Here is a 6774-nt window from a genome sequence, read left to right on the forward strand (position 1 = left end):
GGAGAGGAGAGGGGAGAGGAGACAAGGAGAGGAGAGGGGAGAGGAGACAATGAGAGGAGGACAGGAGAGGAGAGGAGAGAGGAGACAAGGAGAAGAGAGAGGAGAGGAAACAAGGAGAGAGGAGACAAGGAGAGGAGAGGAGGAGAGGACAGGAGGAGAGGAGAGGAAACAAGGAGAGGAGGAGAGGAGACAAGGACAGGACAGGAGAGGAGAGGAGGAGATGAGACCAGGAGAGGAGAGGGGAGAGCAGAGGAGACAAGGACAGGAGAGGAGAGGAGACAAGGAGAGGAGAGGAGAGGAGACAAGGAGAGGAGAGGAGAGGTGAGGAGACAAGGAGAGGAGAGGTGAGGAGGAGAGAGGAGACAAGGAGAGGAGAGAGGAGAGAGGAGAGGAGACAAGGAGAGGAGGAGAGGAGACAAGGAGATGAGAGAGGAGACAAGAGAGGAGAGGAGACAAGGAGAGGAGGAGAGGAGGAAAGAAGGAGAAGAGAAGAGAGGAGAGGAGACAAGGAGAGGAGAGAGGAGACAAGGAGAGAGGAGAGGAGACAAGGAGAGGAGAGGAGACAAGGAGAGAGGAGAGGAGACAAGGAGAGGAGAGGAGAGGTCATAGATTGTAGTTATGATGAATAAGTGGAACTGAAATCACAAGGTTGCCTCTTCTCCACAGTAATAACACTAAACCTTCTTTCAAACTACAATGATCCAAGTCTCATTTTAGTTTCCATCTCCTGCATTTCTCTTCGGGCAAAACCGTTACGGTTAAAATGATAGTCGTGTGTTTTCCTAGATATTGTAATCAGAATTGTTTTGTTTTTCATCAGCTTTTTCGCATTTTAACCAGGAAACAGAACAGACGTAACACAGAATAAAAGGACTTGAACATTAACACGAGGCAGACGGCTGTAAAGCTCAGTGAGACAGACAGTTTTCCTCAGCTCCATTTACCTTTTACAGTATAAAAAGAAGAGGAAGAAACGACAAAAAAGGGTGTTAGGATGAGTTGGGAGAGCCTGCTGGTAAAGGAGGATGCAGAGGAGTCAGTGTCTTTTATTCCACCAATCAATCAGAATAAAAACGCCTCATCATAACCACCTCAATCAGAATAAACCCGGCATAACCCGTTCATATAATCTGTTTGATGGATAAAAGTTTGAGTGACTTTGACGATCATTACAGATAATAACTCGAAAACTAGAAAAAACTCCTGGAGGAAATGTGTGGGCTTAAAGCTGGAACCAAGTCTCCAGGTGAAAGCATGTATGAGTAATCGCTGAGGATAATAAAATAAATGATGGGACGTGTGTGTGTGTGTGTGTGTGTGTGTGTGTGTGTGTGTCAGGTTTTAGTTAAAGGGCAAAGAATGTGTTGCAGCTCCTCCAAGACGGACGAATAAAAAAAAAAAAAGTGACAAGAATGAAAAGTTCAGCTGCTCTCGAAGAACAAATTAGAAAGTTTTAACATTAATCAGATCAAGAGTAGAATCAGGAAGGATCAGGGGGGAAAAGAAAATGACAGAAAAACATATGGAGTGTGTTCTTTTATCTTTCTATTTTAATTGATTTGATTCTTTTAATGCATTTTGCTTGTTCTTTTATATGAATTGTATCTTTTTATCTGTCTTTTATCTGCCTTCTATTGATATAAAGCACTTTGAGCTACATGTTGTGTATTAGAGGTGCTATACAAATAAAGGTTATTATTATTATTATTATCATTATTATTACCAACCAACATGTTTCGGCTGCAGCGGCCCTCCTCAGACTCACAGGTCGAATGCGTAGTCAGCTTTCAGTTTAAACTAAACTCCCCCCTCCCTCCCCCCCTCAGGCGTACGACGCCACGGTCCTGGCGGCGGCGTACTCCGGCCCCCAGCTGGACGTCCTGATCGATCAGGGCCGGGACGACCAGTTCCTGTCCGCCAGCCAGCTGCTCCCTGACAACCTGATCGCCGCCTGCTCCGACAAGAAGATCCCCGTGGTCTTCAGACTGCAGCCGGTCAGTTCTCACCCTGAGGGGAGGGGGGGGTCCTGTAGAGCTGGACAGTTAATCGAAAAAAAAATTTTAAGCTGAAATTCCCAAATCTCAGAGGCTGCAGTTAATTTCATAAAGAGAGAGTTTCATCCAAAACTGGATTTGTGAACAAGGAGTTTTAGAGCTGCAGGTAATCTTCGGTCCATGAATCAAAACCTTCCATCAGACTCAAACTCAGTAAATCCTGCAGACCTGAACCTCTAACCTGTGAAGGTTCTCCAAGGAACCATTTAGGAACCCCAAGGTGCTCGCCGGCTCCCTTTGGATCTTAGACAAAACTCTCTGTGGTTTCTCCTGGTTGTCAGAGTGTTCACTGCTGTATAGAGACTGAGAGCAGTGACTGCCGAGTAGCTTTGTATATTATTTTAATAGCGTTTATGGGTATTTGTGTTGAAATTAAATCTAAGCTTGCTCATGAGCTTTGGCTAAGCATGCAGTAAAAAGTGGGACTTCTATAATGGCTTTATCTGTGTATACAATACACACACACACACTATACTATACTACAACACACATGATGTGTCATGCAAGTGCAAACACACACACACTGGAGTTTCCTCAGGATTTCATGCCTCTGGTTTTTCTCACTGTAATAATCCTGGTTCCCTGACTGGTTTTGTTGAATCTCATCTTTGCCACATGTGTCTCTGCTGCCCCCATGTGGCCAGACAGCTACATGACTTATTTACTGCTGAGTGTGTTGCTGGTTATTTACTATTTCCTTTAGTCTCTCAGCAGGATATCTCAGAAACTTCTGAACAGATAGAAACAGCTGATTAGACTTTGGTGTTGATTTGGTGTGGGGGGGGGGACTCAACTCATCCACCACCCGTGTGTAGCACCCACCTGGGTGATGCACGGCAGCCAGTTTGCACCAGAACGCTCACCACACATCAGCTATCTCAGTGGAGAGTAGAGGACTGAAAGAGCCAATTAGGTAACGAGGGATAATTAGGTGGCCATGATGGAAGGAAGGCCTGTTTTTTTTTTTGGGGGGGGGGGGTGTTGCACCGGGGGGGGCACTCTTTCGATGAGTGCTGATGGGATCTTTATTGATCACAGAGTCAGGACCTTGGTTTAACGTCTCCTCCGAAGGACGGTGCTCACTCACAGGACAGAGTCCCTGTCTCTGCCCTGGGGCATTGGGGATATTATCCATGAGACCAGAGGGAAGGGCGCCCCCTACTGGTCCTCCAACACCACTTCCAGCACCAAGCGGTCTCCCATCCAAGGACTAACCACAGCCAGACCTGCTTAGCAGCCCAGACAAGCTAGCGATGTGACGCAGGAGCCGTGGTGCTGGCTAAAGTTTTAGCCATAACTGTGAAACTAACAGAGACAGACTCGAGGGGACGTCCCGCTCTAAACCTGCTCATCTCTTCACTGAACGTTTCACACAGAACCTGAGATATGAGATATGGTAATTATGATGTTGTGTTTCGTCCCCACAGGGTTACGACCACAGCTACTTCTTCATCTACTCCTTCATCAACGACCACATCAAGCACCACGCCAAGTACCTGAACGCCTGAACACCTGAACTCTGTCCTCACCTGGTTCACATCAGTCCTCTTCACTTCTACTCAATGTTTCCTGTTGTTCTGCTTTTCTCCTACCAGTCAGTGTTTTTTTTTTTAATGTTGCTGTCCAACAAACAGACTGGCCTCTCAGCATCTGAACACCAACATCAACCTGGTTCCCTAAACCCGCATTTAATGAGATGTAGGAAAAGTTGAAAGGAAAAGTAGTGTTAAAGTCAAAACTCTCCTCTCTCTTCTTTGTTCCTTCAGACTAAACATAAAGCTCTTATCAGAAAGACTTATGAGTGAATAAACAGAATAGAATAAACTTCAATTCTCAGCATCAGGTAGTAAGGAGTCCGATCAGATCTACTGTTCTCAAACAGTATTTCTTGAATATCAAAGAAAATATTCCTGTTTCTGCAGAATGATCATGTGAGATGTTTTGTTTTTGCTATGAAGCTTTGTGTTTGTGTTTTTGATGTTTATCAGTGTGGGGAAGAGGCAGAAAACAACAACAACAACAGTCAGAATCCTGAGGGTCCTGTTCAGCTGTATTTTTCAGAATAAAAGCCTTGGTTATTATTCGTTTTTGTCTTTTGTTTTCATTGGATGTGTGTAATTGTGTCTGAGTATTGAACACATGACCTGTACAGTGAACGCTCCAGCTCTTCTTCTGTGGTTTTAGTTAAGAGCTTCTGTCCTGGTCTGGGACCGAACCCCCAGTCAGACTGTCACTCAGGTGCTGCAGACCCACCAGCATCTGAACCCACTGAGCTGCTTCCTTCATCATCTCTAATGCATAATTGCCTAGCTTGGTTATTTGTTAAAAACAGATATCAGAAATATCTCTGTTACAAAAACTCTGTTTATTTTGTATAAGAATTTATCTCTCAGTTTAGATAGACATGACTACTCTACCAGACATGCTATAGGAGGAAATCTTACATCACCGAAAGTAAGGACAAACGCAATCAAACGAACGGTCATGTTATGCATGAATGGAATTTACTCCCTACACATATCGCACAAGAAAACAGTAAAATTCAATTTAAAATTTTAATAAAACAGCATCTTTTGACGAGAGACGTTGAAAAGATGTAGAAACTAGTTTGGCTAAGTTCTGAATAAAATACAAATATGAGTTTGATTGTGTTGATGTGTCTTGTGGCCTTGGAGGGTCTGAGTCTGTGGACCGGGAAACGAGTGAAACGGACTAATTTCATGTATTTTGATTATTGTATTGAACACTAGTGTGAAATGGACCGTATTATGATTTGAAATGTGTCGGGACACTGGAGTGAAACGGACTATTTCATATATTCTGATTATTGAATTATCAGGAGCTTGTCTTGTCTGTGTGTGTGTTCTAGTCCTTGTCCTGTTTATTTTGTAATATGTGTTATGATGTAATGGTTGCATTGTCACTATGTAAAGTCTGTTTTGTGAACCCCAGGAAGAATAGCTGCTGCAATGCTGTAGCTAATGGGGATGCTAATAAACTAAACTATACTAAACTAATTCAGGCTCAGTTCAGTAGCTTCTAAACACAAACTCCAGTGTCAGCTCTTGCTTTGCCTGCACAGAAATAGACATGAAAACACAATGAATTATGGATAAGAGGGATTTAAAAACATCACCGAGGGGGCGACAGAGAATTCACCTGCTCCTTTTCTGTCAGGCCCGTCATCCTTTGTCGTTTTTTATCAATCTTTTATTGAGAGTCTCCTGAGTTTTTCTTTTATCTGCTGGTTTCACAGCCTCGCAGTAAAAGACAGAAACAGTCTGAGCAGCATTGTTAAAATCTGTTGTGAGTTCGAGTCTTGAGTGAAACAAAGAGACCTGAATTCTGGCAAGTATTGGCGAGTATTTTGGCTTCTTCTGGACTAATGCTTATCAACATTATTTATAGATTTTATTCCACATTTTAGCTCCTTGGTGTATTGTTTGTTTGTATGTTGTTGGCAGTGGTGGAAGAAGTACTCAGATCTTTACCTTAAGTAAAAATAGAAATACCACAGTATAAAAATACTCTGTTACAAGTAAAAGTCCTGCATTCAAAATGTTACTTAAGTAAAAGTACAAAAGTATTAGCATCAAAATGTACTTAAAGCAACAAAAGTAAAAGTACTCATTATGCAGAATGGCCCATTTCAGAATAATACAGTATATATTATATTATTGAATTACAATTATTGATGCATTAATGTGTAAGCATCACTTTAATGTTGCAGCTGGAAAAGGTGGGGCTGATTTCCACTACTTTATATACCGCTGGGTATCTTACAGTAATCTATAATAATACATCACAAATTATTAGTTGATTATATTTTGTATTAATAATCTGAATCTTAAGTTATCAAATAAATGTAGTGGAGTAAAAAGTACAATATTTCCCTCTGAAATGTAGTGGAGTAGAAGTATAAAGTAGCATAAAATGGTAATACTCAAGTAAAGTACAGTATTCTAGTAAATGTACTTAGTTACTTTCCACCTCTGGTTGTTGGGTGTTACTGTGTTTTTCTGTGTACAACAAGCTGCTCAGAACTAATTGCCCCTAGTGGGATTGATAAAGTTGTTTTGAATTTGAATTTGAATTGAGGTTCAGTTTTTACTCCTGATCTTGTGAAGAAGTCCTGGAGAAACTCTTCATGTTCAGACGGCTTCAGGTTCTCCTCAGCAGGTGAAGTGATCCAGAGAGCTGAGACCATGTTTTAATACAAAATCAAGTATTTTCATTTACATTTTTTAGGCCCGCTTTTATTTTTTCTCAAATCCACAAACTTTCAAGGAACCAAAAGAAAAGACGCATCTGTTTGTACAGATGAGGTCTTTACTGAGAAAGTGATGAAATACAGTACAGTATATACAGTATTCACAGCAGTTAAGGCGACATTAAAGGGACATTTCATGCATGTAAATCTGAGTTGCTGTACAACAAATTACACAAAGGTACACAAAGAAGTACAAAAGGGTATGTTACATCCAAATTTCCACAAACCTGAACAGAAGTCACATAAAAATAAATCTCCTCCCAGTCAGAAAAGTACAAAACTGTGGTTCCAGGCTGCTTCTGGACTATTTACACAAGTGGAAACATAGAAAAACAACGCTGCTCACGCTCAGCAGGCAAGTCTCTCTTCACCACATTTACACAATTTACATCAGAGTGAAGTCTGTTCAGTACGATCTCAGTTCAGATTAGAAGAGAGTCCTTTTCAGAT

The 6774-nt window shown here is 41.8% G+C and overlaps 1 long non-coding RNA gene across 1 annotated transcript; it reads left to right on the forward strand.

Moving 5' to 3' along the window:
* The first annotated feature begins 1830 nt into the window (after positions 1–1830).
* Positions 1831–4135, forward strand: LOC139662509 (uncharacterized). Its single transcript, XR_011696662.1, has 2 exons — positions 1831–1994; positions 3482–4135. It is a non-coding gene; the product is annotated as an uncharacterized lncRNA (long non-coding RNA).
* The last annotated feature ends 2639 nt before the right edge of the window (positions 4136–6774 follow it).

Source organism: Centroberyx affinis, unplaced genomic scaffold, assembly GCF_046629955.1.
Source record: "Centroberyx affinis isolate AG114_WGS23_722 - 3 ecotype Tasmania unplaced genomic scaffold, CSIRO-AGI_Caff_v1 ptg003827l_1, whole genome shotgun sequence".
Taxonomy (NCBI): domain Eukaryota; kingdom Metazoa; phylum Chordata; class Actinopteri; order Beryciformes; family Berycidae; genus Centroberyx; species Centroberyx affinis.